At 42.2% G+C, this 18,657-nt stretch overlaps 85 non-coding genes across 85 annotated transcripts; all 85 read left to right on the top strand.

The window, feature by feature from the left end:
* Nucleotides 1–362: 362 nt before the first annotated feature.
* TRNAI-AAU (transfer RNA isoleucine (anticodon AAU)) lies at nt 363–436 on the top strand. The gene has a single exon. It is a non-coding gene; the product is annotated as a tRNA-Ile (tRNA).
* A 75-nt stretch (nt 437–511) lies between these two features.
* TRNAI-AAU (transfer RNA isoleucine (anticodon AAU)) lies at nt 512–585 on the top strand. Its single transcript has one exon. It is a non-coding gene; the product is annotated as a tRNA-Ile (tRNA).
* A 76-nt stretch (nt 586–661) lies between these two features.
* Nucleotides 662–735, top strand: TRNAN-AUU (transfer RNA asparagine (anticodon AUU)). The gene has a single exon. It is a non-coding gene; the product is annotated as a tRNA-Asn (tRNA).
* A 75-nt stretch (nt 736–810) lies between these two features.
* Nucleotides 811–884, top strand: TRNAI-AAU (transfer RNA isoleucine (anticodon AAU)). Its single transcript has one exon. It is a non-coding gene; the product is annotated as a tRNA-Ile (tRNA).
* A 75-nt stretch (nt 885–959) lies between these two features.
* On the top strand, nt 960–1,033 carry TRNAI-AAU (transfer RNA isoleucine (anticodon AAU)). The gene has a single exon. It is a non-coding gene; the product is annotated as a tRNA-Ile (tRNA).
* A 521-nt stretch (nt 1,034–1,554) lies between these two features.
* TRNAI-AAU (transfer RNA isoleucine (anticodon AAU)) lies at nt 1,555–1,628 on the top strand. The gene has a single exon. It is a non-coding gene; the product is annotated as a tRNA-Ile (tRNA).
* Nucleotides 1,629–2,000: 372 nt separating this feature from the next.
* On the top strand, nt 2,001–2,074 carry TRNAI-AAU (transfer RNA isoleucine (anticodon AAU)). The gene has a single exon. It is a non-coding gene; the product is annotated as a tRNA-Ile (tRNA).
* Nucleotides 2,075–2,596: 522 nt separating this feature from the next.
* On the top strand, nt 2,597–2,670 carry TRNAI-AAU (transfer RNA isoleucine (anticodon AAU)). Its single transcript has one exon. It is a non-coding gene; the product is annotated as a tRNA-Ile (tRNA).
* Nucleotides 2,671–2,745: 75 nt separating this feature from the next.
* TRNAI-AAU (transfer RNA isoleucine (anticodon AAU)) lies at nt 2,746–2,819 on the top strand. Its single transcript has one exon. It is a non-coding gene; the product is annotated as a tRNA-Ile (tRNA).
* A 224-nt stretch (nt 2,820–3,043) lies between these two features.
* TRNAI-AAU (transfer RNA isoleucine (anticodon AAU)) lies at nt 3,044–3,117 on the top strand. Its single transcript has one exon. It is a non-coding gene; the product is annotated as a tRNA-Ile (tRNA).
* Nucleotides 3,118–3,192: 75 nt separating this feature from the next.
* TRNAI-AAU (transfer RNA isoleucine (anticodon AAU)) lies at nt 3,193–3,266 on the top strand. Its single transcript has one exon. It is a non-coding gene; the product is annotated as a tRNA-Ile (tRNA).
* Nucleotides 3,267–3,489: 223 nt separating this feature from the next.
* Nucleotides 3,490–3,563, top strand: TRNAI-AAU (transfer RNA isoleucine (anticodon AAU)). The gene has a single exon. It is a non-coding gene; the product is annotated as a tRNA-Ile (tRNA).
* Nucleotides 3,564–3,638: 75 nt separating this feature from the next.
* TRNAI-AAU (transfer RNA isoleucine (anticodon AAU)) lies at nt 3,639–3,712 on the top strand. The gene has a single exon. It is a non-coding gene; the product is annotated as a tRNA-Ile (tRNA).
* A 74-nt stretch (nt 3,713–3,786) lies between these two features.
* Nucleotides 3,787–3,860, top strand: TRNAI-AAU (transfer RNA isoleucine (anticodon AAU)). The gene has a single exon. It is a non-coding gene; the product is annotated as a tRNA-Ile (tRNA).
* A 224-nt stretch (nt 3,861–4,084) lies between these two features.
* TRNAI-AAU (transfer RNA isoleucine (anticodon AAU)) lies at nt 4,085–4,158 on the top strand. The gene has a single exon. It is a non-coding gene; the product is annotated as a tRNA-Ile (tRNA).
* Nucleotides 4,159–4,382: 224 nt separating this feature from the next.
* TRNAI-AAU (transfer RNA isoleucine (anticodon AAU)) lies at nt 4,383–4,456 on the top strand. Its single transcript has one exon. It is a non-coding gene; the product is annotated as a tRNA-Ile (tRNA).
* Nucleotides 4,457–4,678: 222 nt separating this feature from the next.
* TRNAI-AAU (transfer RNA isoleucine (anticodon AAU)) lies at nt 4,679–4,752 on the top strand. Its single transcript has one exon. It is a non-coding gene; the product is annotated as a tRNA-Ile (tRNA).
* A 75-nt stretch (nt 4,753–4,827) lies between these two features.
* On the top strand, nt 4,828–4,901 carry TRNAI-AAU (transfer RNA isoleucine (anticodon AAU)). The gene has a single exon. It is a non-coding gene; the product is annotated as a tRNA-Ile (tRNA).
* A 75-nt stretch (nt 4,902–4,976) lies between these two features.
* On the top strand, nt 4,977–5,050 carry TRNAI-AAU (transfer RNA isoleucine (anticodon AAU)). Its single transcript has one exon. It is a non-coding gene; the product is annotated as a tRNA-Ile (tRNA).
* Nucleotides 5,051–5,272: 222 nt separating this feature from the next.
* TRNAI-AAU (transfer RNA isoleucine (anticodon AAU)) lies at nt 5,273–5,346 on the top strand. The gene has a single exon. It is a non-coding gene; the product is annotated as a tRNA-Ile (tRNA).
* A 224-nt stretch (nt 5,347–5,570) lies between these two features.
* On the top strand, nt 5,571–5,644 carry TRNAI-AAU (transfer RNA isoleucine (anticodon AAU)). Its single transcript has one exon. It is a non-coding gene; the product is annotated as a tRNA-Ile (tRNA).
* A 75-nt stretch (nt 5,645–5,719) lies between these two features.
* Nucleotides 5,720–5,793, top strand: TRNAI-AAU (transfer RNA isoleucine (anticodon AAU)). Its single transcript has one exon. It is a non-coding gene; the product is annotated as a tRNA-Ile (tRNA).
* Nucleotides 5,794–5,867: 74 nt separating this feature from the next.
* TRNAI-AAU (transfer RNA isoleucine (anticodon AAU)) lies at nt 5,868–5,941 on the top strand. Its single transcript has one exon. It is a non-coding gene; the product is annotated as a tRNA-Ile (tRNA).
* Nucleotides 5,942–6,017: 76 nt separating this feature from the next.
* TRNAI-AAU (transfer RNA isoleucine (anticodon AAU)) lies at nt 6,018–6,091 on the top strand. Its single transcript has one exon. It is a non-coding gene; the product is annotated as a tRNA-Ile (tRNA).
* A 75-nt stretch (nt 6,092–6,166) lies between these two features.
* Nucleotides 6,167–6,240, top strand: TRNAI-AAU (transfer RNA isoleucine (anticodon AAU)). The gene has a single exon. It is a non-coding gene; the product is annotated as a tRNA-Ile (tRNA).
* Nucleotides 6,241–6,315: 75 nt separating this feature from the next.
* Nucleotides 6,316–6,389, top strand: TRNAI-AAU (transfer RNA isoleucine (anticodon AAU)). Its single transcript has one exon. It is a non-coding gene; the product is annotated as a tRNA-Ile (tRNA).
* Nucleotides 6,390–6,464: 75 nt separating this feature from the next.
* Nucleotides 6,465–6,538, top strand: TRNAN-AUU (transfer RNA asparagine (anticodon AUU)). The gene has a single exon. It is a non-coding gene; the product is annotated as a tRNA-Asn (tRNA).
* Nucleotides 6,539–6,612: 74 nt separating this feature from the next.
* Nucleotides 6,613–6,686, top strand: TRNAI-AAU (transfer RNA isoleucine (anticodon AAU)). Its single transcript has one exon. It is a non-coding gene; the product is annotated as a tRNA-Ile (tRNA).
* Nucleotides 6,687–6,761: 75 nt separating this feature from the next.
* TRNAN-AUU (transfer RNA asparagine (anticodon AUU)) lies at nt 6,762–6,835 on the top strand. Its single transcript has one exon. It is a non-coding gene; the product is annotated as a tRNA-Asn (tRNA).
* Nucleotides 6,836–6,910: 75 nt separating this feature from the next.
* Nucleotides 6,911–6,985, top strand: TRNAN-AUU (transfer RNA asparagine (anticodon AUU)). The gene has a single exon. It is a non-coding gene; the product is annotated as a tRNA-Asn (tRNA).
* A 372-nt stretch (nt 6,986–7,357) lies between these two features.
* Nucleotides 7,358–7,431, top strand: TRNAI-AAU (transfer RNA isoleucine (anticodon AAU)). Its single transcript has one exon. It is a non-coding gene; the product is annotated as a tRNA-Ile (tRNA).
* A 75-nt stretch (nt 7,432–7,506) lies between these two features.
* TRNAN-AUU (transfer RNA asparagine (anticodon AUU)) lies at nt 7,507–7,580 on the top strand. Its single transcript has one exon. It is a non-coding gene; the product is annotated as a tRNA-Asn (tRNA).
* A 75-nt stretch (nt 7,581–7,655) lies between these two features.
* On the top strand, nt 7,656–7,729 carry TRNAI-AAU (transfer RNA isoleucine (anticodon AAU)). Its single transcript has one exon. It is a non-coding gene; the product is annotated as a tRNA-Ile (tRNA).
* A 75-nt stretch (nt 7,730–7,804) lies between these two features.
* Nucleotides 7,805–7,878, top strand: TRNAI-AAU (transfer RNA isoleucine (anticodon AAU)). Its single transcript has one exon. It is a non-coding gene; the product is annotated as a tRNA-Ile (tRNA).
* A 224-nt stretch (nt 7,879–8,102) lies between these two features.
* TRNAI-AAU (transfer RNA isoleucine (anticodon AAU)) lies at nt 8,103–8,176 on the top strand. Its single transcript has one exon. It is a non-coding gene; the product is annotated as a tRNA-Ile (tRNA).
* Nucleotides 8,177–8,400: 224 nt separating this feature from the next.
* TRNAI-AAU (transfer RNA isoleucine (anticodon AAU)) lies at nt 8,401–8,474 on the top strand. The gene has a single exon. It is a non-coding gene; the product is annotated as a tRNA-Ile (tRNA).
* Nucleotides 8,475–8,549: 75 nt separating this feature from the next.
* Nucleotides 8,550–8,623, top strand: TRNAI-AAU (transfer RNA isoleucine (anticodon AAU)). The gene has a single exon. It is a non-coding gene; the product is annotated as a tRNA-Ile (tRNA).
* A 373-nt stretch (nt 8,624–8,996) lies between these two features.
* TRNAI-AAU (transfer RNA isoleucine (anticodon AAU)) lies at nt 8,997–9,070 on the top strand. The gene has a single exon. It is a non-coding gene; the product is annotated as a tRNA-Ile (tRNA).
* Nucleotides 9,071–9,145: 75 nt separating this feature from the next.
* Nucleotides 9,146–9,219, top strand: TRNAI-AAU (transfer RNA isoleucine (anticodon AAU)). The gene has a single exon. It is a non-coding gene; the product is annotated as a tRNA-Ile (tRNA).
* A 75-nt stretch (nt 9,220–9,294) lies between these two features.
* TRNAI-AAU (transfer RNA isoleucine (anticodon AAU)) lies at nt 9,295–9,368 on the top strand. Its single transcript has one exon. It is a non-coding gene; the product is annotated as a tRNA-Ile (tRNA).
* A 75-nt stretch (nt 9,369–9,443) lies between these two features.
* TRNAN-AUU (transfer RNA asparagine (anticodon AUU)) lies at nt 9,444–9,517 on the top strand. Its single transcript has one exon. It is a non-coding gene; the product is annotated as a tRNA-Asn (tRNA).
* Nucleotides 9,518–9,592: 75 nt separating this feature from the next.
* TRNAI-AAU (transfer RNA isoleucine (anticodon AAU)) lies at nt 9,593–9,666 on the top strand. Its single transcript has one exon. It is a non-coding gene; the product is annotated as a tRNA-Ile (tRNA).
* A 75-nt stretch (nt 9,667–9,741) lies between these two features.
* TRNAN-AUU (transfer RNA asparagine (anticodon AUU)) lies at nt 9,742–9,815 on the top strand. Its single transcript has one exon. It is a non-coding gene; the product is annotated as a tRNA-Asn (tRNA).
* Nucleotides 9,816–9,891: 76 nt separating this feature from the next.
* On the top strand, nt 9,892–9,965 carry TRNAN-AUU (transfer RNA asparagine (anticodon AUU)). The gene has a single exon. It is a non-coding gene; the product is annotated as a tRNA-Asn (tRNA).
* A 224-nt stretch (nt 9,966–10,189) lies between these two features.
* TRNAS-AGA (transfer RNA serine (anticodon AGA)) lies at nt 10,190–10,263 on the top strand. The gene has a single exon. It is a non-coding gene; the product is annotated as a tRNA-Ser (tRNA).
* Nucleotides 10,264–10,338: 75 nt separating this feature from the next.
* On the top strand, nt 10,339–10,412 carry TRNAN-AUU (transfer RNA asparagine (anticodon AUU)). The gene has a single exon. It is a non-coding gene; the product is annotated as a tRNA-Asn (tRNA).
* Nucleotides 10,413–10,786: 374 nt separating this feature from the next.
* TRNAI-AAU (transfer RNA isoleucine (anticodon AAU)) lies at nt 10,787–10,860 on the top strand. The gene has a single exon. It is a non-coding gene; the product is annotated as a tRNA-Ile (tRNA).
* Nucleotides 10,861–10,935: 75 nt separating this feature from the next.
* TRNAI-AAU (transfer RNA isoleucine (anticodon AAU)) lies at nt 10,936–11,009 on the top strand. The gene has a single exon. It is a non-coding gene; the product is annotated as a tRNA-Ile (tRNA).
* Nucleotides 11,010–11,084: 75 nt separating this feature from the next.
* TRNAI-AAU (transfer RNA isoleucine (anticodon AAU)) lies at nt 11,085–11,158 on the top strand. Its single transcript has one exon. It is a non-coding gene; the product is annotated as a tRNA-Ile (tRNA).
* Nucleotides 11,159–11,233: 75 nt separating this feature from the next.
* On the top strand, nt 11,234–11,307 carry TRNAN-AUU (transfer RNA asparagine (anticodon AUU)). Its single transcript has one exon. It is a non-coding gene; the product is annotated as a tRNA-Asn (tRNA).
* A 75-nt stretch (nt 11,308–11,382) lies between these two features.
* TRNAI-AAU (transfer RNA isoleucine (anticodon AAU)) lies at nt 11,383–11,456 on the top strand. Its single transcript has one exon. It is a non-coding gene; the product is annotated as a tRNA-Ile (tRNA).
* A 75-nt stretch (nt 11,457–11,531) lies between these two features.
* Nucleotides 11,532–11,605, top strand: TRNAN-AUU (transfer RNA asparagine (anticodon AUU)). Its single transcript has one exon. It is a non-coding gene; the product is annotated as a tRNA-Asn (tRNA).
* A 76-nt stretch (nt 11,606–11,681) lies between these two features.
* TRNAN-AUU (transfer RNA asparagine (anticodon AUU)) lies at nt 11,682–11,755 on the top strand. Its single transcript has one exon. It is a non-coding gene; the product is annotated as a tRNA-Asn (tRNA).
* Nucleotides 11,756–11,979: 224 nt separating this feature from the next.
* On the top strand, nt 11,980–12,053 carry TRNAS-AGA (transfer RNA serine (anticodon AGA)). The gene has a single exon. It is a non-coding gene; the product is annotated as a tRNA-Ser (tRNA).
* A 224-nt stretch (nt 12,054–12,277) lies between these two features.
* Nucleotides 12,278–12,351, top strand: TRNAI-AAU (transfer RNA isoleucine (anticodon AAU)). Its single transcript has one exon. It is a non-coding gene; the product is annotated as a tRNA-Ile (tRNA).
* A 75-nt stretch (nt 12,352–12,426) lies between these two features.
* Nucleotides 12,427–12,500, top strand: TRNAI-AAU (transfer RNA isoleucine (anticodon AAU)). The gene has a single exon. It is a non-coding gene; the product is annotated as a tRNA-Ile (tRNA).
* Nucleotides 12,501–12,576: 76 nt separating this feature from the next.
* TRNAN-AUU (transfer RNA asparagine (anticodon AUU)) lies at nt 12,577–12,650 on the top strand. Its single transcript has one exon. It is a non-coding gene; the product is annotated as a tRNA-Asn (tRNA).
* Nucleotides 12,651–12,725: 75 nt separating this feature from the next.
* TRNAN-AUU (transfer RNA asparagine (anticodon AUU)) lies at nt 12,726–12,799 on the top strand. Its single transcript has one exon. It is a non-coding gene; the product is annotated as a tRNA-Asn (tRNA).
* A 75-nt stretch (nt 12,800–12,874) lies between these two features.
* On the top strand, nt 12,875–12,948 carry TRNAN-AUU (transfer RNA asparagine (anticodon AUU)). The gene has a single exon. It is a non-coding gene; the product is annotated as a tRNA-Asn (tRNA).
* A 75-nt stretch (nt 12,949–13,023) lies between these two features.
* Nucleotides 13,024–13,097, top strand: TRNAI-AAU (transfer RNA isoleucine (anticodon AAU)). Its single transcript has one exon. It is a non-coding gene; the product is annotated as a tRNA-Ile (tRNA).
* A 75-nt stretch (nt 13,098–13,172) lies between these two features.
* Nucleotides 13,173–13,246, top strand: TRNAN-AUU (transfer RNA asparagine (anticodon AUU)). Its single transcript has one exon. It is a non-coding gene; the product is annotated as a tRNA-Asn (tRNA).
* Nucleotides 13,247–13,321: 75 nt separating this feature from the next.
* TRNAN-AUU (transfer RNA asparagine (anticodon AUU)) lies at nt 13,322–13,396 on the top strand. Its single transcript has one exon. It is a non-coding gene; the product is annotated as a tRNA-Asn (tRNA).
* Nucleotides 13,397–13,770: 374 nt separating this feature from the next.
* Nucleotides 13,771–13,844, top strand: TRNAI-AAU (transfer RNA isoleucine (anticodon AAU)). Its single transcript has one exon. It is a non-coding gene; the product is annotated as a tRNA-Ile (tRNA).
* Nucleotides 13,845–13,919: 75 nt separating this feature from the next.
* Nucleotides 13,920–13,993, top strand: TRNAI-AAU (transfer RNA isoleucine (anticodon AAU)). Its single transcript has one exon. It is a non-coding gene; the product is annotated as a tRNA-Ile (tRNA).
* Nucleotides 13,994–14,069: 76 nt separating this feature from the next.
* Nucleotides 14,070–14,143, top strand: TRNAI-AAU (transfer RNA isoleucine (anticodon AAU)). Its single transcript has one exon. It is a non-coding gene; the product is annotated as a tRNA-Ile (tRNA).
* A 224-nt stretch (nt 14,144–14,367) lies between these two features.
* Nucleotides 14,368–14,441, top strand: TRNAI-AAU (transfer RNA isoleucine (anticodon AAU)). Its single transcript has one exon. It is a non-coding gene; the product is annotated as a tRNA-Ile (tRNA).
* Nucleotides 14,442–14,517: 76 nt separating this feature from the next.
* Nucleotides 14,518–14,591, top strand: TRNAI-AAU (transfer RNA isoleucine (anticodon AAU)). Its single transcript has one exon. It is a non-coding gene; the product is annotated as a tRNA-Ile (tRNA).
* Nucleotides 14,592–14,666: 75 nt separating this feature from the next.
* TRNAI-AAU (transfer RNA isoleucine (anticodon AAU)) lies at nt 14,667–14,740 on the top strand. The gene has a single exon. It is a non-coding gene; the product is annotated as a tRNA-Ile (tRNA).
* Nucleotides 14,741–14,815: 75 nt separating this feature from the next.
* Nucleotides 14,816–14,889, top strand: TRNAI-AAU (transfer RNA isoleucine (anticodon AAU)). Its single transcript has one exon. It is a non-coding gene; the product is annotated as a tRNA-Ile (tRNA).
* Nucleotides 14,890–14,964: 75 nt separating this feature from the next.
* TRNAN-AUU (transfer RNA asparagine (anticodon AUU)) lies at nt 14,965–15,038 on the top strand. The gene has a single exon. It is a non-coding gene; the product is annotated as a tRNA-Asn (tRNA).
* Nucleotides 15,039–15,113: 75 nt separating this feature from the next.
* Nucleotides 15,114–15,187, top strand: TRNAI-AAU (transfer RNA isoleucine (anticodon AAU)). Its single transcript has one exon. It is a non-coding gene; the product is annotated as a tRNA-Ile (tRNA).
* A 75-nt stretch (nt 15,188–15,262) lies between these two features.
* Nucleotides 15,263–15,336, top strand: TRNAN-AUU (transfer RNA asparagine (anticodon AUU)). Its single transcript has one exon. It is a non-coding gene; the product is annotated as a tRNA-Asn (tRNA).
* A 76-nt stretch (nt 15,337–15,412) lies between these two features.
* On the top strand, nt 15,413–15,486 carry TRNAN-AUU (transfer RNA asparagine (anticodon AUU)). Its single transcript has one exon. It is a non-coding gene; the product is annotated as a tRNA-Asn (tRNA).
* A 224-nt stretch (nt 15,487–15,710) lies between these two features.
* Nucleotides 15,711–15,784, top strand: TRNAS-AGA (transfer RNA serine (anticodon AGA)). The gene has a single exon. It is a non-coding gene; the product is annotated as a tRNA-Ser (tRNA).
* A 224-nt stretch (nt 15,785–16,008) lies between these two features.
* TRNAI-AAU (transfer RNA isoleucine (anticodon AAU)) lies at nt 16,009–16,082 on the top strand. Its single transcript has one exon. It is a non-coding gene; the product is annotated as a tRNA-Ile (tRNA).
* A 75-nt stretch (nt 16,083–16,157) lies between these two features.
* Nucleotides 16,158–16,231, top strand: TRNAI-AAU (transfer RNA isoleucine (anticodon AAU)). Its single transcript has one exon. It is a non-coding gene; the product is annotated as a tRNA-Ile (tRNA).
* A 76-nt stretch (nt 16,232–16,307) lies between these two features.
* On the top strand, nt 16,308–16,381 carry TRNAN-AUU (transfer RNA asparagine (anticodon AUU)). Its single transcript has one exon. It is a non-coding gene; the product is annotated as a tRNA-Asn (tRNA).
* Nucleotides 16,382–16,456: 75 nt separating this feature from the next.
* Nucleotides 16,457–16,530, top strand: TRNAN-AUU (transfer RNA asparagine (anticodon AUU)). The gene has a single exon. It is a non-coding gene; the product is annotated as a tRNA-Asn (tRNA).
* Nucleotides 16,531–16,605: 75 nt separating this feature from the next.
* On the top strand, nt 16,606–16,679 carry TRNAN-AUU (transfer RNA asparagine (anticodon AUU)). Its single transcript has one exon. It is a non-coding gene; the product is annotated as a tRNA-Asn (tRNA).
* Nucleotides 16,680–16,754: 75 nt separating this feature from the next.
* Nucleotides 16,755–16,828, top strand: TRNAI-AAU (transfer RNA isoleucine (anticodon AAU)). The gene has a single exon. It is a non-coding gene; the product is annotated as a tRNA-Ile (tRNA).
* A 75-nt stretch (nt 16,829–16,903) lies between these two features.
* TRNAN-AUU (transfer RNA asparagine (anticodon AUU)) lies at nt 16,904–16,977 on the top strand. Its single transcript has one exon. It is a non-coding gene; the product is annotated as a tRNA-Asn (tRNA).
* A 75-nt stretch (nt 16,978–17,052) lies between these two features.
* On the top strand, nt 17,053–17,127 carry TRNAN-AUU (transfer RNA asparagine (anticodon AUU)). Its single transcript has one exon. It is a non-coding gene; the product is annotated as a tRNA-Asn (tRNA).
* A 372-nt stretch (nt 17,128–17,499) lies between these two features.
* TRNAI-AAU (transfer RNA isoleucine (anticodon AAU)) lies at nt 17,500–17,573 on the top strand. The gene has a single exon. It is a non-coding gene; the product is annotated as a tRNA-Ile (tRNA).
* A 75-nt stretch (nt 17,574–17,648) lies between these two features.
* Nucleotides 17,649–17,722, top strand: TRNAN-AUU (transfer RNA asparagine (anticodon AUU)). The gene has a single exon. It is a non-coding gene; the product is annotated as a tRNA-Asn (tRNA).
* A 75-nt stretch (nt 17,723–17,797) lies between these two features.
* On the top strand, nt 17,798–17,871 carry TRNAI-AAU (transfer RNA isoleucine (anticodon AAU)). Its single transcript has one exon. It is a non-coding gene; the product is annotated as a tRNA-Ile (tRNA).
* Nucleotides 17,872–18,657: the final 786 nt, after the last annotated feature.

Here is an 18,657-nt window from a genome sequence, read left to right as displayed (position 1 = left end):
GGCCAATATACGGCGCGAAATTAGACTTCTCACCCTGGTATACTTGAAACATCCCTCTAAAATTGATCTTGCAAAGGTTTTAAATGTTTTTCTTAAATTATTACCCTAACTTTTTATATGATATGTGTTAAGAATTGACAATTCTAAAAGTATTTCTTTCTCTATTGACTTTTGATATATGGCATTGTGGTATATGAAGAATATGTATAGTTTTTTGATGGTTGATAAAAAAAAAGAGCATCGTGCTAATAACGCGAAGGTCGTGGGTTCGATCCCCCCATAGGCCAAAGAGACGAGTGAATTGTTTTTCAAACGACTATTTTTAAAAAGGAGTTAAAGGTTTCATCGAAAGTAGTTGGAAAGGCCCATTAGCTCAGTTGGTTAGAGCGTCGTGCTAATAACGCGGAGGTCGTGGGTTCGATCCCCCCATGGGCCAAAATGTTAAAGAACTTGTTTTTGAAACGAATATTTTTAAAAAGGCGGGTAGGTTTTCATCAAATATAATTGGTAAGGTCCATTAGCTCAGTTGGCTAGAGCGTCGTGCTAATAACGCGAAGGTCGTGGGTTCGATCCCCCCATGGGCCAAAGTGTTAAAGAACTGGTTTTTTTAAACGAATATTTTTAAAAAGGCTGGTATGTTTTCGTCAAATACAGTTGGAAAGGCCCATTAGCTCAGTTGGCTAAAGCGTCGTGCTATTAATGCGAAGGTCGTGGGTTCGAAACCCCCATGGGCCAAAGTGTTAAAGAATTTGTTTTTTAAACGAATATTTTTAAAAAGGCGGGTAGGTTTTCATCAAATGTTGTTGGCAAGGCCCATTAGCTCAGTTGGTTAGAGCGTCGTGCTAATAACGCGAAGGTCGTGGGTTCGATCCCCCCATGGGCCAAAGTGTTAAAGTACTTGTTTTTGAAACGAATATTTTTAAAAAGGCGAGTAGGTTTTCATCAAATACTTTGGGAAATGCCCATTAGCTCAGTTGGTTAGAGCGTCGTGCTAATAACGCGAAGGTCGTGGGTTCGATCCCCCCATGGGCCAAAGTGTTAAAGAACTTGTTTTTGAAACTAATATTTTTAAAAAGGCGGGTAGGTTTTCATCGAAACTGAATGCATCGGCCCATTAGCTCAGTTGGATAGGGCGTTGTGCTAATAACGCGAAGGTCGTGGGTTCGATCCCCCTTTGGGCCAAAGTGTTAAAGAACTTGTTTTTGAAACGAATATTTTTAAAAAGGCGGGTAGGTTTTCATCAAATACAGTTGGAAAGGCCCATTAGCTCAGTTGGTTAGAGCGTCGTGCTAATAACGCGAAGGTCGTGGGTTCGATCACCCCATGGGCCAAAGTGTTAAAGAACTTGTTTTTGAAACGAATATTTTTAAAAAGGCGGGTAGGTTTTCATCAAATACAGTTGGAAAGGCCCATTAGCTCAGTTGGTTAGAGCGTCGTGCTAATAACGCGAAGGTCGTGGGTTCGATCCGCCATTGGCCAAAGTGATAAAGAACTTGTTTTTGAAACGAATATTTTTAAAAAGGCGGGTAGGTTTTCATCAAATACAGTTGGTAAGGCCCATTAGCTCAGTTGGTTAGAGCGTCGTGCTAATAACGCGAAGGTCGTGGGTTCGATCCCCCCATGGGCCAAAGTGTTAAAGAACTTGTTTTTCAAACGAATATTTTTAAAAAGGCGGGTAGGTTTTCATCAAACATAATTGGTAAGGTCCATTAGCTCAGTTGGCTAGAGCGTCGTGCTAATAACGCGAAGGTCGTGGGTTCGATCTCCCCATGGGCCAAAGTGTTAAAGAACTTGTTTTTGAAACGAATATTTTTGAAAAGGTTAGTAGGTTTTCATCAAATTCAGTTGGAAAGGACCATTAGCTCAGTTGGTTAGAGCGTCGTGCTAATAACGCGAAGGTCGTGCGTACGATCCCCCATGGGCCAAAGTGTTAAAGAACTTGTTTTTGAAACTACCATTTTTAAAAAGGCGGGTAGGTTTTCATCAAATGCTGTTGGCAAGGCCCATTAGCTCAGTTGGTTAGAGCGTCGTGCTAATAACGCGAAGGTCGTGGGTTCGTTCCCCCCATGGGCCAAAATGTTAAAGAACTGGTTTTTGAAACGAATATTTTTAAAAAGGCGGGTAGGTTTTCATCAAATATAATTGGTAAGGGCCCTTAGCTCAGTTGGTTAGAGCGTCGTGCTAATAACGCGAAGGTCGTGGGTTCGATCCCCCCATGGGCCAAAATGTTAAAGAACTTGTTTTTGAAACGAATATTTTTGAAAAGGTTAGTAGGTTTTCATCAGATTCAGTTGGAAAGGCCCATTAGCTCAGTTGCTTAGAGCGTCGTGCTAATAACGCGAGGGTCGTGGGTTCGATCCCCCCATTGGCCAAAGTGTTAAAGAACTTGTTTTTGAAACGAATATTTTTAAAAAGGCGGGTAGGTTTTCATCAAATACAATTGGAAAGGGCCCTTAGCTCAGTTGGTTAGAGCGTCGTGCTAATAACGCGAAGGTCGTGGGTTCGATCCCCCCATGGGCCAAAATGTTAAAGAACTTGTTTTTGAAACGAATATTTTTGAAAAGGTTAGTAGGTTTTCATCAGATTCAGTTGGAAAGGCCCATTAGCTCAGTTGGTTAGAGCGGCGTGCTAATAACGCGAAGGTCGTGGGTTCGATCCCCCCATGGGCCAAAGTGTTAAAAAACTTGTTTTTGAAACTACTATTTTTAAAAAGGCGGGTAGGTTTTCATCAAATGTTGTTGGCAAGGCCCATTAGCTCAGTTGGTTAGAGCGTCGTGCTAATAACGCGAAGGTCGTGGGTTCAATCCCCCCATGGGCCAAAGTGTTAAAGTACTTGTTTTTGAAACGAATATTTTTGAAAAGGTTAGTAGGTTTTCATCAAATACTTTGGGAAAGGCCCATTAGCTCAGTTGGTTAGAGCGTCGTGCTAATAACGCGAAGGTCGTTTGTTCGATCCCCCCATGGGCCAAAATGTTAAAGAACTTGTTTTTGAAACGAATATTTTTGAAAAGGTTAGTAGGTTTTCATCAAATTCAGTTGGAAAGGCCCATTAGCTCAGTTGGTTAGAGCGTCGTGCTAATAACGCGAAGGTCGTGGGTTCGATCCCCCCATGGGCCAAAGTGTGAAAAGACTTGTTTTTGAAACTACTATTTTTAAAAAGGCGGGTAGGTTTTCATCAAATGTTGTTGGCAAGGCCCATTAGCTCAGTTGGTTAGAGCGTCGTGCTAATAACGCGAAGGTCGTGGGTTCAATCCCCCCATGGGCCAAAGTGTTAAAGTACTTGTTTTTGAAACGAATATTTTTGAAAAGGTTAGTAGGTTTTCATCAAATACTTTGGGAAAGGCCCATTAGCTCAGTTGGTTAGAGCGTCGTACTAATAACGCGAAGGTCGTGGGTTGATCCCCCCATGGGCCAAAGTGTTAAAGAACTTATTTTTGAAACGAATATTTTTGAAAAGGTTAGTAGGTTTTCATCAAATACAATTGGCAAGGCCCATTAGCTCAGTTGGTTAGAGCGTCGTGCTAATAACGCGAAGGTCGTGGGTTCGATCCCCCCATGGGCCAAAGTGTTAAAGAACTTGTTTTTGAAACGAATATTTGTAAAAAGGCGAGTAGGTTTTCATCAAACACTTTGGGAAAGGCCCATTAGCTCAGTTGGTTAGAGCGTTGTGCTAATAACGCGAAGGTCGTGGGTTCGATCCCCCCATGGGCCAAAGTGATAAAGAACTTGTTTTGGAACGAATATTTTTAAAAAGGCGGGTAGGTTTGCATCAAATACAATTGGCAAGGCCCATTAGCTCAGTTGGTTAGAGCGTCGTGCTAATAACGCGAAGGTCGTGGGTTCGATCCCCCCATGGGCCAAAGTGTTAAAGAACTTGTTTTTGAGACGAATATTTTTAAAAAGGCGGGTAGTTTTTCATCAAATACAGTTGGAAAGGCCCATTAGCTCAGTTGGATAGAGCGTCGTGCTAATAACGTGAAGGTCGTGGGTTCGGTCCCCCCCATGGGCCAAAGTGTTAAAGAACTTGTTTTGGAACGAATATTTTTAAGAAGGCGGGTAGGTTTGCATCAAATACAATTGGCAAGGCCCATTAGCTCAGTTGGTTAGAGCGTCGTGCTAATAACGCGAAGGTCGTGGGTTCGATCCCCCCATGGGCCAAAGTGTTAAAGAACTTGTTTTTGAGACGAATATTTTTAAAAAGGCGGGTAGTTTTTCATCAAATACGGTTGGAAAGGCCCATTAGCTCAGTTGGATAGAGCGTCGTGCTAATAACGTGAAGGTGGTGGGTTCGATCCCCCCATTGGCCAAAGTGTTAAAGAGCTTGTTTTTGAAACGAATATTTTTAAAAAGGCGGGTAGGTTTTCATCAACTATTATCGGAAATGCCCATTAGCTCAGTTGGTTAGAGCGTCGTGCTAATAACGCGAAGGTCGTGGGTTCGATCCCCACATGGGCCAAAGAAATAAAGAACTTGTTTTTGAAACGAATATTTTTAAAAAGGCGGATAGGTTTTCATCAAATGCTGTTGGCAAGGCCCATTAGCTCAGTTGGTTAGAGCGTCGTGCTAATAACGCGAAGGTCGTGGGTTGATCCCCCCATGGGCCAAAGTGTTAAAGAACTTGTTTTTGAAACGAATATTTTTTAAAGGTTAGTAGGTTTTCATCAAATCCAGTTGGAAAGGCCCATTAGCTCAGTTGGTTAGAGCGTCGTGCTAATAACGCGAAGGTCGTGGGTTCGATCCCCCCATGGGCCAAAGTGTTAAAGAACTAGTTTTTTAAACGAATATTTTTAAAAAGGCGGGTAGGTTTTCATCAAATACAGTTGGAAAGGCCCATTAGCTCAGTTGGTTAGAGCGTCGTGCTAATAACGCGAAGGTCGTGGGTTCGATCCCCCCATGGGCCAAAGTGTTAAAGAACTAGTTTTTTAAACGAATATTTTTAAAAAGGCGGGTAGGTTTTCATCAAATACAATTGGAAAGGCCCATTAGCTTAGTTGGTTAGAGCGTCGTGCTAATAACGCGAAGGTCGTGGGTTCGATCCCCCCATGGGCCAAAGTGTTAAAGAACTAGTTTTTTAAACGAATATTTTTTAAACGTTATTAGGTTTTCATCAAATACAGTTGGAAAGGCCCATTAGCTCAGTTGGTTAGAGCGTCGTTCTAATAACGCGAAGGTCGTGGGTTCGATCCCCCCATGGGCCAAAGTGTTAAAGAACTTGTTTTTGAAACGAATATTTTTTAAAGGTTAGTAGGTTTTCATCAAATCCAGTTGGAAAGGCCCATTAGCTCAGTTGGTTAGAGCGTCGTGCTAATAACGCGAAGGTCGTGGGTTCGATCCCCCCATGGGCCAAAGTGTTAAAGAACTAGTTTTTTAAACGAATATTTTTAAAAAGGCGGGTAGGTTTTCATCAAATACAGTTGGAAAGGCCCATTAGCTCAGTTTGTTAGAGCGTCGTGCTAATAACGCGAGGGTCGTGGGTTCGATCCCCCCATTGGCCAAAGTGTTAAAGAACTTGTTTTTGAAACGAATATTTTTAAAAAGGCGGGTAGGTTTTCATCAAATACAATTGGCAAGGCCCATTAGCTCAGTTGGTTAGAGCGTCGTGCTAATAACGCGAAGGTCGTGGGTTCGATCCCCCCATGGGCCAAAGGGTTAAAGAACTAGTTTTTTAAACGAATATTTTTAAAAAGGCGGGTAGGTCTTCATCAAATACAATTGGAAAGGCCCATTAGCTTAGTTGGTTAGAGCGTCGTGCTAATAACGCGAAGGTCGTGGGTTCGATCCCCCCATGGGCCAAAGTGTTAAAGAACTAGTTTTTTAAACGAATATTTTTTAAAGGTTATTAGGTTTTCATCAAATACAGTTGGAAAGGCCCATTAGCTCAGTTGGTTAGAGCGTCGTGCTAATAACGCGAAGGTCGTGGGTTCGATCTCCCCATGGGCCAAAGTGTTAAAGAACTTGTTTTTGAAACGAATATTTTTGAAAAGGGTTAGTAGGTTTTCATCAAATACAGTTGGAAAGGCCCATTAGCTCAGTTGGTTAGAGCGTCGTGCTAATAACGCGAAGGTCGTGGGTTCGATCCCCCCATTGGCCAAAGTGTTAAAGAACTTGTTTTTGAAACGAATATTTTTAAAAAGGCGGGTAGGTTTTCATCAAATACAATTGGTAAGGCCCATTAGCTCAGTTGGTTAGAGCGTTGTGCTAATAACGCGAAGGTCGTGGGTTCGATCCCCCCATGGGCCAAAGTGTTAAAGAACTTGTTTTTGAAACGAATATTTTTAAAAAGGCGGGTAGGTTTTCATCAAATACAATTGGCAAGGCCCATTAGCTCAGTTGGTTAGAGCGTTGTGCTAATAACGCGAAGGTCGTGGGTTCGATCCCCCGATGGGCCAAAGTGTTAAAGAACTTGTTTTTGAAACGAATATTTTTAAAAAGGCGGGTAGGTTTTCATCAAATACAATTGGCAAGGCCCATTAGCTCAGTTGGTTAGAGCGTCGTGGTATTATCGCGAAAGTCGTGGGTTCGATCCCCCCATGGGCCAAATGTTAAAGAACTTGTTTTTGAAACGAATATTTTTAAAAAGGCGGGTAGGTTTTCATCAAATACAGTTGGAAAGGCCCATTAGCTCAGTTGGTTAGAGCGTCGTGCTAATAACGCGAAGGTCGTGGGTTCGATCCCCCCATGGGCCAAAGTGTTAAAGAACTTGTTTTTGAAACGAATATTTTTAAAAAGGCGAGTAGGTTTTCATCAAATACAATTGGCAAGGCCCATTAGCTCAGTTGGTTAGAGCGTCGTGGTATTATCGCGAAGGTCGTGGGTTCGATCCCCCCATGGGCCAAAATGTTAAAGAACTTGTTTTTGAAACGAATATTTTTAAAAAGGCGGGTAGGTTTTCATCAAATACAGTTGGAAAGGCCCATTAGCTTAGTTGGTTAGAGCGTCGTGGTATTATCGCGAAGGTCGTGGGTTCGATCCCCCCCATGGGCCAAAGTGTTAAAGAACTTATTTTTGAAACGAATATTTTTAAAAAGGCTGGTAGGTTTTCATCAAATACAATTGGAAAGGCCCATTAGCTCAGTTGGTTAGAGCGTCGTGCTAATAACGCGAATGTCGTGGGTTCGATCCCCCCATTGGCCAAAGTGTTAAAGAACTTGTTTTTGAAACGAATATTTTTAAAAGGGTGGGTAGGTTTTCATCAAATACAGTTGGAAAGGCCCATTAGCTCAGTTGGTTAGAGCGTCGTGCTAATAACGCGAAGGTCGTGGGTTCGATCCGCCATTGGCCAAAGTGATAAAGAACTTGTTTTTGAAACGAATATTTTTAAAAAGGCGGGTAGGTTTTCATCAAATACAGTTGGTAAGGCCCATTAGCTCAGTTGGTTAGAGCGTCGTGCTAATAACGCGAAGGTCGTGGGTTCGATCCCCCCATGGGCCAAAGTGTTAAAGAACTTGTTTTTCAAACGAATATTTTTAAAAAGGCGGGTAGGTTTTCATCAAATACAATTGGCAAGGCCCATTAGCTCAGTTGGTTAGAGCGTCGTGGTATTATCGCGAAGGTCGTGGGTTCAATCCCCCCATGGGCCAAAGTGTTAAAGAACTTATTTTTGAAACGAATATTTTTAAAAAGGCGGGTAGGTTTTCATCAAATACAGTTGGAAAGGCCCATTAGCTCAGTTGGTTAGAGCGTCGTGCTAATAACGCGAAGGTCGTGGGTTCGATCCCCCCATTGGCCAAAGTGTTAAAGAACTTGTTTTTGAAACGAATATTTTTAAAAAGGCGGGTAGGTTTTCATCAAATATAATTGGTAAGGCCCATTAGCTCAGTTGGTTAGAGCGTCGTGCTAATAACTCGAAGGTCGTGGGTTCGATCCCCCCATGGGCCAAAGTGTTAAAGAACTTGTTTTTGAAACGAATATTTTTAAAAAGGCGGGTAGGTTTTCATCAAATACAACTGGAAAGGCCCATTAGCTCAGTTGGTTAGAGCGTCGTGCTAATAACGCGAAGGTCGTCGGTTCGATATGCCCATGGGCCAAAGTGTTAAAGAACTTGTTTTTGAAACGAATATTTTTAAAAAGGCGGGTAGGTTTTCATCAAATACAGTTGGAAAGGCCCATTAGCTCAGTTGGTTAGAGCGTCGTGCTAATAACGCGAAGGTCGTGGGTTCGATCCCCCCATGGGCCAAAGTGTTAAAGAACTTGTTTTTGAAACGAATATTTTTAAAAAGGCGGGTAGGTTTTCATCAAACACTATTGGAAAGGACCATTAGCTCAGTTGGTTAGAGCGTCGTGCGAATAACGCGAAGGTCGTGGGTTCGATCCCCCCATGGGCCAAAGTGTTAAAGAACTTGTTTTTGAAACGAATATTTTTAAAAAGGTTAGTAGGTTTTCATCAAATGCAATTGGAAAGGCCCATTAGCTCAGTTGGTTAGAGCGTCGTGCTAATAACGCGAAGGTCGTGGGTTCGATCCCCACATGGGCCAAAGTGTTAAAGAACTTGTTTTTGAGACGAATATTTTTAAAAAGGCGGGTATTTTTTCATCAAATTCAGTTGGAAAGGCCCATTAGCTCAGTTGGTTAGAGCGTCGTGCTAATAACGCGAAGGTCGTGGGTTCGATCCCCCCATTGGCCAAAGTGTTAAAGAACTTGTTTTTGAAACGAATATTTTTAAAAAGGCGGGTAGGTTTTCATCAAATACAATTGGTAAGGCCCATTAGCTCAGTTGGTTAGAGCGTTGTGCTAATAACGCGAAGGTCGTCGGTTCGATATGCCCATGGGCCAAAGTGTTAAAGAACTTGTTTTTGAAACGAATATTTTTAAAAAGGCGGGTAGGTTTTCATCAAATACAACTGGAAAGGACCATTAGCTCAGTTGGTTAGAGCGTCGTGCTAATAACGCGAAGGTCGTCGGTTCGATATGCCCATGGGCCAAAGTGTTAAAGAACTTGTTTTTGAAACGAATATTTTTAAAAAGGCGGGTAGGTTTTCATCAAATACAGTTGGAAAGGCCCATTAGCTCAGTTGGTTAGAGCGTCGTGCTAATAACGCGAAGGTCGTGGGTTCGATCCCCCCATTGGCCAAAGTGTTAAAGAACTTGTTTTTGAAACGAATATTTTTAAAAAGGCGGGTAGGTTTTCATCAAATACAATTGGTAAGGCCCATTAGCTCAGTTGGTTAGAGCGTTGTGCTAATAACGCGAAGGTCGTGGGTTCGATCCCCCCATGGGCCAAAGTGTTAAAGAACTTGTTTTTGAAACGAATATTTTTAAAAAGGCGGGTAGGTTTTCATCAAATACAATTGGCAAGGCCCATTAGCTCAGTTGGTTAGAGCGTTGTGCTAATAACGCGAAGGTCGTGGGTTCGATCCCCCCATGGGCCAAAGTGTTAAAGAACTTGTTTTTGAAACGAATATTTTTAAAAAGGCGGGTAGGTTTTCATCAAATACAATTGGCAAGGCCCATTAGCTCAGTTGGTTAGAGCGTCGTGGTATTATCGCGAAAGTCGTGGGTTCGATCCCCCCATGGGCCAAAGTGTTAAAGAACTTGTTTTTGAAACGAATATTTTTAAAAAGGCGGGTAGGTTTTCATCAAATACAGTTGGAAAGGCCCATTAGCTCAGTTGGTTAGAGCGTCGTGCTAATAACGCGAAGGTCGTGGGTTCGATCCCCCCATGGGCCAAAGTGTTAAAGAACTTGTTTTTGAAACGAATATTTTTAAAAAGGCGAGTAGGTTTTCATCAAATACAATTGGCAAGGCCCATTAGCTCAGTTGGTTAGAGCGTCGTGGTATTATCGCGAAGGTCGTGGGTTCAATCCCCCCATGGGCCAAAGTGTTAAAGAACTTATTTTTGAAACGAATTTTTTTTAAAAAGGCGGGTAGGTTTTCATCAAATACAGTTGGAAAGGCCCATTAGCTCAGTTGGTTAGAGCGTCGTGGTATTATCGCGAAGGTCGTGGGTTCGATCCCCCCATGGGTCAAAGTGTTAAAGAACTTGTTTTTGAAACGAATATTTTTAAAAAGGCGGGTAGGTTTTCATCAAATCGAGTTGGAAAGGCCCATTAGCTCAGTTGGTTAGAGCGTCGTGCTAGAAACGCGAAGTTCGTGGGTTCGATCCCCCCATTGGCCAAAGTGTTAAAGAACTTGTTTTTGAAACGAATATTTTTAAAAAGGTGGGTAGGTTTTCATCAAATACAGTTGGAAAGGCCCATTAGCTCAGTTGGTTAGAGCGTCGTGCTAGAAACGCGAAGGTCGTGGGTTCGATCCCCCCATGGGCCAAAGTGTTAAAGAACTTGTTTTTGAAACGAATATTTTTAAAAAGGCGTGTAGGTTTTCATCAAATACAATTGGTAAGGCCCATTAGCTCAGTTGGTTAGAGCGTCGTTGTATTATCGCGAAGGTCGTGGGTTCGATCCCCCCATGGGTCAAAGTGTTAAAGAACTTGTTTTTGAAACGAATATTTTTAAAAAGGCGGGTAGGTTTTCATCAAATCAAGTTGGAAAGGCCCATTAGCTCAGTTGGTTAGAGCGTCGTGCTAGAAACGCGAAGTTCGTGGGTTCGATCCCCCCATTGGCCAAAGTGTTAAAGAACTTGTTTTTGAAACGAATATTTTTAAAAAGGCGGGTAGGTTTTCATCAAATACTAATGGTAAGGTCCATTAGCTCAGTTGGCTAGAGCGTCGTGCTAATAACGCGAAGGTCGTGGGTTCGATCTCCCCATGGGCCAAAGTGTTAAAGAACTTGTTTTTGAAACGAATATTTTTGAAAAGGGTTAGTAGGTTTTCATCAAATACAGTTGGAAAGGCCCATTAGCTCAGTTGGTTAGAGCGTCGTGCTAATAACGCGAAGGTCGTGGGTTCGATCCCCCCATTGGCCAAAGTGTTAAAGAACTTGTTTTTGAAACGAATATTTTTAAAAAGGCGGGTAGGTTTTCATCAAATACAATTGGTAAGGCCCATTAGCTCAGTTGGTTAGAGCGTTGTGCTAATAACGCGAAGGTCGTGGGTTCGATCCCCCCATGGGCCAAAGTGTTAAAGAACTTGTTTTTGAAACGAATATTTTTAAAAAGGCGGGTAGGTTTTCATCAAATACAATTGGCAAGGCCCATTAGCTCAGTTGGTTAGAGCGTTGTGCTAATAACGCGAAGGTCGTGGGTTCGATCCCCCCATGGGCCAAAGTGTTAAAGAACTTGTTTTTGAAACGAATATTTTTAAAAAGGCGGGTAGGTTTTCATCAAATACAATTGGCAAGGCCCATTAGCTCAGTTGGTTAGAGCGTCGTGGTATTATCGCGAAAGTCGTGGGTTCGATCCCCCCATGGGCCAAAGTGTTAAAGAACTTGTTTTTGAAACGAATATTTTTAAAAAGGCGGGTAGGTTTTCATCAAATACAGTTGGAAAGGCCCATTAGCTCAGTTGGTTAGAGCGTCGTGCTAATAACGCGAAGGTCGTGGGTTCGATCCCCCCATGGGCCAAAGTGTTAAAGAACTTGTTTTTGAAACGAATATTTTTAAAAAGGCGAGTAGGTTTTCATCAAATACAATTGGCAAGGCCCATTAGCTCAGTTGGTTAGAGCGTCGTGGTATTATCGCGAAGGTCGTGGGTTCAATCCCCCCATGGGCCAAAGTGTTAAAGAACTTATTTTTGAAACGAATTTTTTTTAAAAAGGCGGGTAGGTTTTCATCAAATACAGTTGGAAAGGCCCATTAGCTCAGTTGGTTAGAGCGTCGTGGTATTATCGCGAAGGTCGTGGGTTCGATCCCCCCATGGGTCAAAGTGTTAAAGAACTTGTTTTTGAAACGAATATTTTTAAAAAGGCGGGTAGGTTTTCATCAAATCAAGTTGGAAAGGCCCATTAGCTCAGTTGGTTAGAGCGTCGTGCTAGAAACGCGAAGTTCGTGGGTTCGATCCCCCCATTGGCCAAAGTGTTAAAGAACTTGTTTTTGAAACGAATATTTTTAAAAAGGTGGGTAGGTTTTCATCAAATACAGTTGGAAAGGCCCATTAGCTCAGTTGGTTAGAGCGTCGTGCTAGAAACGCGAAGGTCGTGGGTTCGATCCCCCCATGGGCCAAAGTGTTAAAGAACTTGTTTTTGAAACGAATATTTTTAAAAAGGCGTGTAGGTTTTCATCAAATACAATTGGTAAGGCCCATTAGCTCAGTTGGTTAGAGCGTCGTTGTATTATCGTGAAGTTCGTCGGTTCGATCCCCCCATGGGCCAAAGTGTTAAAGAACTTGTTTTTAAAACGAATATTTTTAAAAAGGCGGGTAGGTTTTCATCAAATACAACTGGAAAGGCCCATTAGCTCAGTTGGTTAGAGCGTCGTGCGAATAACGCGAAGGTCGTGGGTTCGATCCCCCCATGGGCCAAAGTGTTAAAGAACTTGTTTTTGAAACGAATATTTTTAAAAAGGCGGGTAGGTTTTCATCAAATACAATTGGAAAGGCCCATTAGCTCAGTTGGTTAGAGCGTCGTGCTAATAACGCGAAGGTCATGGGTTCGATCCCCCCATGGGCCAAAGTGTTAAAGAACTTGTTTTTGAAACGAATATTTTTAAAAAAGGCGGGTAGGTTTTCATCAAATACAATTGGTAAGGCCCATTAGCTCAGTTGGTTAGAGCGTCGTGGTATTATCGCGAAGGTCGTGGGTTCGATCCCCCCATGGGCCAAAGTGTTAAAGAACTTGTTTCTGAAAAGAATATTTTTAAAAAGGCGGGTAGGTTTTCATCAAATACAATTGGCAAGGCCAATTAGCTCAGTTGGTTAGAGCGTCGTGGTATTATCGCGAAGGTCGTGGGTTCGATCCCCCCATGGGTCAAAGTGTTAAAGAACTTGTTTTTGAAACGAATATTTTTATAAAGGCGGGTAGGTTTTCATCAAATACAATTGGCAAGGCCAATTAGCTCAGTTGGTTAGAGCGTCGTGGTATTATCGCGAAGGTCGTGGGTTCGATCCCCCCATGGGTCAAAGTGTTAAAGAACTTGTTTTTGAAACGAATATTTTTATAAAGGCGGGTAGGTTTTCATCAAATACAATTGGAAAGGCCCATTAGCTCAGTTGGTTAGAGCGTCGTGCTAATAACGCGAAGGTCGTGGGTTCGGTCCCCCCATGGGCCAAAGTGTTAAAGAACATTTTTTTGAAACTAATATTTTTAAAAAGGCGGGTAGGTTTTCATCAAATACAATTGGCAAGGCCCATTAGCTCAGTTGGTTAGAGCGTCGTGGTATTATCGCGAAGGTCATGGGTTCGATCCCCCCATGGGCCAAAATGTTAAAGAACTTGTTTTTGAAACGAATATTTTTAAAAAGGCGGGTAGGTTTTCATCAAATACAGTTGGAAAGGCCCATTAGCTTAGTTGGTTAGAGCGTCGTGGTATTATCGCGAAGGTCGTGGGTTCGATCCCCCCCATGGGCCAAAGTGTTAAAGAACTTATTTTTGAAACGAATATTTTTAAAAAGGCTGGTAGGTTTTCATCAAATACAATTGGAAAGGCCCATTAGCTCAGTTGGTTAGAGCGTCGTGCTAATAACGCGAATGTCGTGGGTTCGATCCCCCCATTGGCCAAAGTGTTAAAGAACTTGTTTTTGAAACGAATATTTTTAAAAAGGCGGGTAGGTTTTCATCAAATACTAATGGTAAGGTCCATTAGCTCAGTTGGCTAGAGCGTCGTGCTAATAACGCGAAGGTCGTGGGTTCGATCTCCCCATGGGCCAAAGTGTTAAAGAACTTGTTTTTGAAACGAATATTTTTGAAAAGGGTTAGTAGGTTTTCATCAAATACAGTTGGAAAGGCCCATTAGCTCAGTTGGTTAGAGCGTCGTGCTAATAACGCGAAGGTCGTGGGTTCGATCCCCCCATTGGCCAAAGTGTTAAAGAACTTGTTTTTGAAACGAATATTTTTAAAAAGGCGGGTAGGTTTTCATCAAATACAATTGGCAAGGCCCATTAGCTCAGTTGGTTAGAGCGTTGTGCTAATAACGCGAAGGTCGTGGGTTCGATCCCCCCATGGGCCAAAGTGTTAAAGAACTTGTTTTTGAAACGAATATTTTTGAAAAGGGTTAGTAGGTTTTCATCAAATACAGTTGGAAAGGCCCATTAGCTCAGTTGGTTAGAGCGTCGTGCTAATAACGCGAAGGTCGTGGGTTCGATCCCCCCATTGGCCAAAGTGTTAAAGAACTTGTTTTTGAAACGAATATTTTTAAAAAGGCGGGTAGGTTTTCATCAAATACAATTGGTAAGGCCCATTAGCTCAGTTGGTTAGAGCGTTTTGCTAATAACGCGAAGGTCGTGGGTTCGATCCCCCCATGGGCCAAAGTGTTAAAGAACTTGTTTTTGAAACGAATATTTTTAAAAAGGCGGGTAGGTTTTCATCAAATACAATTGGCAAGGCCCATTAGCTCAGTTGGTTAGAGCGTCGTGCTAATAACGCGAAGGTCGTGGGTTCGATCTCCCCATGGGCCAAAGTGTTAAAGAACTTGTTTTTGAAACGAATATTTTTGAAAAGGGTTAGTAGGTTTTCATCAAATACAGTTGGAAAGGCCCATTAGCTCAGTTGGTTAGAGCGTCGTGCTAATAACGCGAAGGTCGTGGGTTCGATCCCCCCATTGGCCAAAGTGTTAAAGAACTTGTTTTTGAAACGAATATTTTTAAAAAGGCGGGTAGGTTTTCATCAAATACAATTGGTAAGGCCCATTAGCTCAGTTGGTTAGAGCGTTGTGCTAATAACGCGAAGGTCGTGGGTTCGATCCCCCCATGGGCCAAAGTGTTAAAGAACTTGTTTTTGAAACGAATATTTTTAAAAAGGCGGGTAGGTTTTCATCAAATACAATTGGCAAGGCCCATTAGCTCAGTTGGTTAGAGCGTTGTGCTAATAACGCGAAGGTCGTGGGTTCGATCCCCCCATGGGCCAAAGTGTTAAAGAACTTGTTTTTGAAACGAATATTTTTAAAAAGGCGGGTAGGTTTTCATCAAATACAATTGGCAAGGCCCATTAGCTCAGTTGGTTAGAGCGTCGTGGTATTATCGCGAAAGTCGTGGGTTCGATCCCCCCATGGGCCAAAGTGTTAAAGAACTTGTTTTTGAAACGAATATTTTTAAAAAGGCGGGTAGGTTTTCATCAAATACAGTTGGAAAGGCCCATTAGCTCAGTTGGTTAGAGCGTCGTGCTAATAACGCGAAGGTCGTGGGTTCGATCCCCCCATGGGCCAAAGTGTTAAAGAACTTGTTTTTGAAACGAATATTTTTAAAAAGGCGAGTAGGTTTTCATCAAATACAATTGGCAAGGCCCATTAGCTCAGTTGGTTAGAGCGTCGTGGTATTATCGCGAAGGTCGTGGGTTCAATCCCCCCATGGGCCAAAGTGTTAAAGAACTTATTTTTGAAACGAATTTTTTTTAAAAAGGCGGGTAGGTTTTCATCAAATACAGTTGGAAAGGCCCATTAGCTCAGTTGGTTAGAGCGTCGTGGTATTATCGCGAAGGTCGTGGGTTCGATCCCCCCATGGGTCAAAGTGTTAAAGAACTTGTTTTTGAAACGAATATTTTTAAAAAGGCGGGTAGGTTTTCATCAAATCAAGTTGGAAAGGCCCATTAGCTCAGTTGGTTAGAGCGTCGTGCTAGAAACGCGAAGTTCGTGGGTTCGATCCCCCCATTGGCCAAAGTGTTAAAGAACTTGTTTTTGAAACGAATATTTTTAAAAAGGTGGGTAGGTTTTCATCAAATACAGTTGGAAAGGCCCATTAGCTCAGTTGGTTAGAGCGTCGTGCTAGAAACGCGAAGGTCGTGGGTTCGATCCCCCCATGGGCCAAAGTGTTAAAGAACTTGTTTTTGAAACGAATATTTTTAAAAAGGCGTGTAGGTTTTCATCAAATACAATTGGTAAGGCCCATTAGCTCAGTTGGTTAGAGCGTCGTTGTATTATCGTGAAGTTCGTCGGTTCGATCCCCCCATGGGCCAAAGTGTTAAAGAACTTGTTTTTAAAACGAATATTTTTAAAAAGGCGGGTAGGTTTTCATCAAATACAACTGGAAAGGCCCATTAGCTCAGTTGGTTAGAGCGTCGTGCGAATAACGCGAAGGTCGTGGGTTCGATCCCCCCATGGGCCAAAGTGTTAAAGAACTTGTTTTTGAAACGAATATTTTTAAAAAGGCGGGTAGGTTTTCATCAAATACAATTGGAAAGGCCCATTAGCTCAGTTGGTTAGAGCGTCGTGCTAATAACGCGAAGGTCATGGGTTCGATCCCCCCATGGGCCAAAGTGTTAAAGAACTTGTTTTTGAAACGAATATTTTTAAAAAAGGCGGGTAGGTTTTCATCAAATACAATTGGTAAGGCCCATTAGCTCAGTTGGTTAGAGCGTCGTGGTATTATCGCGAAGGTCGTGGGTTCGATCCCCCCATGGGCCAAAGTGTTAAAGAACTTGTTTCTGAAAAGAATATTTTTAAAAAGGCGGGTAGGTTTTCATCAAATACAATTGGCAAGGCCAATTAGCTCAGTTGGTTAGAGCGTCGTGGTATTATCGCGAAGGTCGTGGGTTCGATCCCCCCATGGGTCAAAGTGTTAAAGAACTTGTTTTTGAAACGAATATTTTTATAAAGGCGGGTAGGTTTTCATCAAATACAATTGGCAAGGCCAATTAGCTCAGTTGGTTAGAGCGTCGTGGTATTATCGCGAAGGTCGTGGGTTCGATCCCCCCATGGGTCAAAGTGTTAAAGAACTTGTTTTTGAAACGAATATTTTTATAAAGGCGGGTAGGTTTTCATCAAATACAATTGGAAAGGCCCATTAGCTCAGTTGGTTAGAGCGTCGTGCTAATAACGCGAAGGTCGTGGGTTCGGTCCCCCCATGGGCCAAAGTGTTAAAGAACATTTTTTTGAAACTAATATTTTTAAAAAGGCGGGTAGGTTTTCATCAAATACAATTGGCAAGGCCCATTAGCTCAGTTGGTTAGAGCGTCGTGGTATTATCGCGAAGGTCGTGGGTTCGATCCCCCCATGGGCCAAAATGTTAAAGAACTTGTTTTTGAAACGAATATTTTTAAAAAGGCGGGTAGGTTTTCATCAAATACAGTTGGAAAGGCCCATTAGCTTAGTTGGTTAGAGCGTCGTGGTATTATCGCGAAGGTCGTGGGTTCGATCCCCCCCATGGGCCAAAGTGTTAAAGAACTTATTTTTGAAACGAATATTTTTAAAAAGGCTGGTAGGTTTTCATCAAATACAATTGGAAAGGCCCATTAGCTCAGTTGGTTAGAGCGTCGTGCTAATAACGCGAATGTCGTGGGTTCGATCCCCCCATTGGCCAAAGTGTTAAAGAACTTGTTTTTGAAACGAATATTTTTAAAAGGGTGGGTAGGTTTTCATCAAATACAGTTGGAAAGGCCCATTAGCTCAGTTGGTTAGAGCGTCGTGCTAATAACGCGAAGGTCGTGGGTTCGATCCGCCATTGGCCAAAGTGATAAAGAACTTGTTTTTGAAACGAATATTTTTAAAAAGGCGGGTAGGTTTTCATCAAATACAGTTGGTAAGGCCCATTAGCTCAGTTGGTTAGAGCGTCGTGCTAATAACGCGAAGGTCGTGGGTTCGATCCCCCCATGGGCCAAAGTGTTAAAGAACTTGTTTTTCAAACGAATATTTTTAAAAAGGCGGGTAGGTTTTCATCAAATACAATTGGCAAGGCCCATTAGCTCAGTTGGTTAGAGCGTCGTGGTATTATCGCGAAGGTCGTGGGTTCAATCCCCCCATGGGCCAAAGTGTTAAAGAACTTATTTTTGAAACGAATATTTTTAAAAAGGCGGGTAGGTTTTCATCGAAACTGAAAGCATCGGCCCATTAGCTCAGTTGGATAGGGCGTCGTGCTAATAACGCGAAGGTCGTGGGTTCGATCCCCCCATGGGCCAAAGTGATAAAGAACTTGTCTTTGAAACGAATATTTTTAAAAAGGCGAGTAGGTTTTCATCAAATGCAATTTGAAAGGCCCATTAGCTTAGTTGGTTATAGCGTCGTGCTAATAACGCGAAGATCGTGGGTTAGATCCCCCCATGGGCCAAAGTGTTAAAGAACTTGTTTTTGAAACGAATATTTTTAAAAAAGGTTAGTAGGTTTTCATCAAATACAGTTGGAAAGGCCCATTAGCTCAGTTGGTTAGTGCGTCGTGCTAATAACGCGAAGGTCGTGGGCTCGATCCCCCCATGGGCCAAAGTGTAGAAGAATTAGTTTTTGAAACGACTATTTTTAAAAAGGCGGGAAAGTTTTCATCGAGACTAAATTTGGAAAGGCCCATTAGCTCAGTTGGCTAGAGCGTCTTCCTAAGAACACGAAAGTTTTTGTTTAAATGAAAAATTTATTTTTTAGGGCCGTTTCCACTCAAAATTTAAGATGAAATCTTTTATTCGCGATTGGTTTTCATTCTGTTTTAGGCAATGAATATTTTTTTTTATTTTAAATTATTTCATTTTTGTGGTCGAATGCAAAAATCACAATATAGTTTATTATAGACGATAAAATGAATGGGTATGAAATGTTAAAAGTTTTGGTACTTCAAAATTGGATGCTTGCAAGGGAAGGAACACCGGATTTGATGATATTGAGCATGCTCAGAAGCCATTTTTTGACTGTCGCCGAGAAAAAATAACTATGGTAGACCGTAGACGTAGAACATGATACCTCATTGAGAAAGTGGTGCC

This window comes from Leiobunum rupestre, chromosome 1 (genome assembly GCF_980474605.1).
Source record: "Leiobunum rupestre chromosome 1, qqLeiRupe1.1.hap1, whole genome shotgun sequence".
NCBI lineage: Eukaryota > Metazoa > Arthropoda > Arachnida > Opiliones > Sclerosomatidae > Leiobunum > Leiobunum rupestre.
Note: the sequence above shows the minus strand (reverse complement) of the source record. Positions and strands in the feature narration are given on the sequence as shown.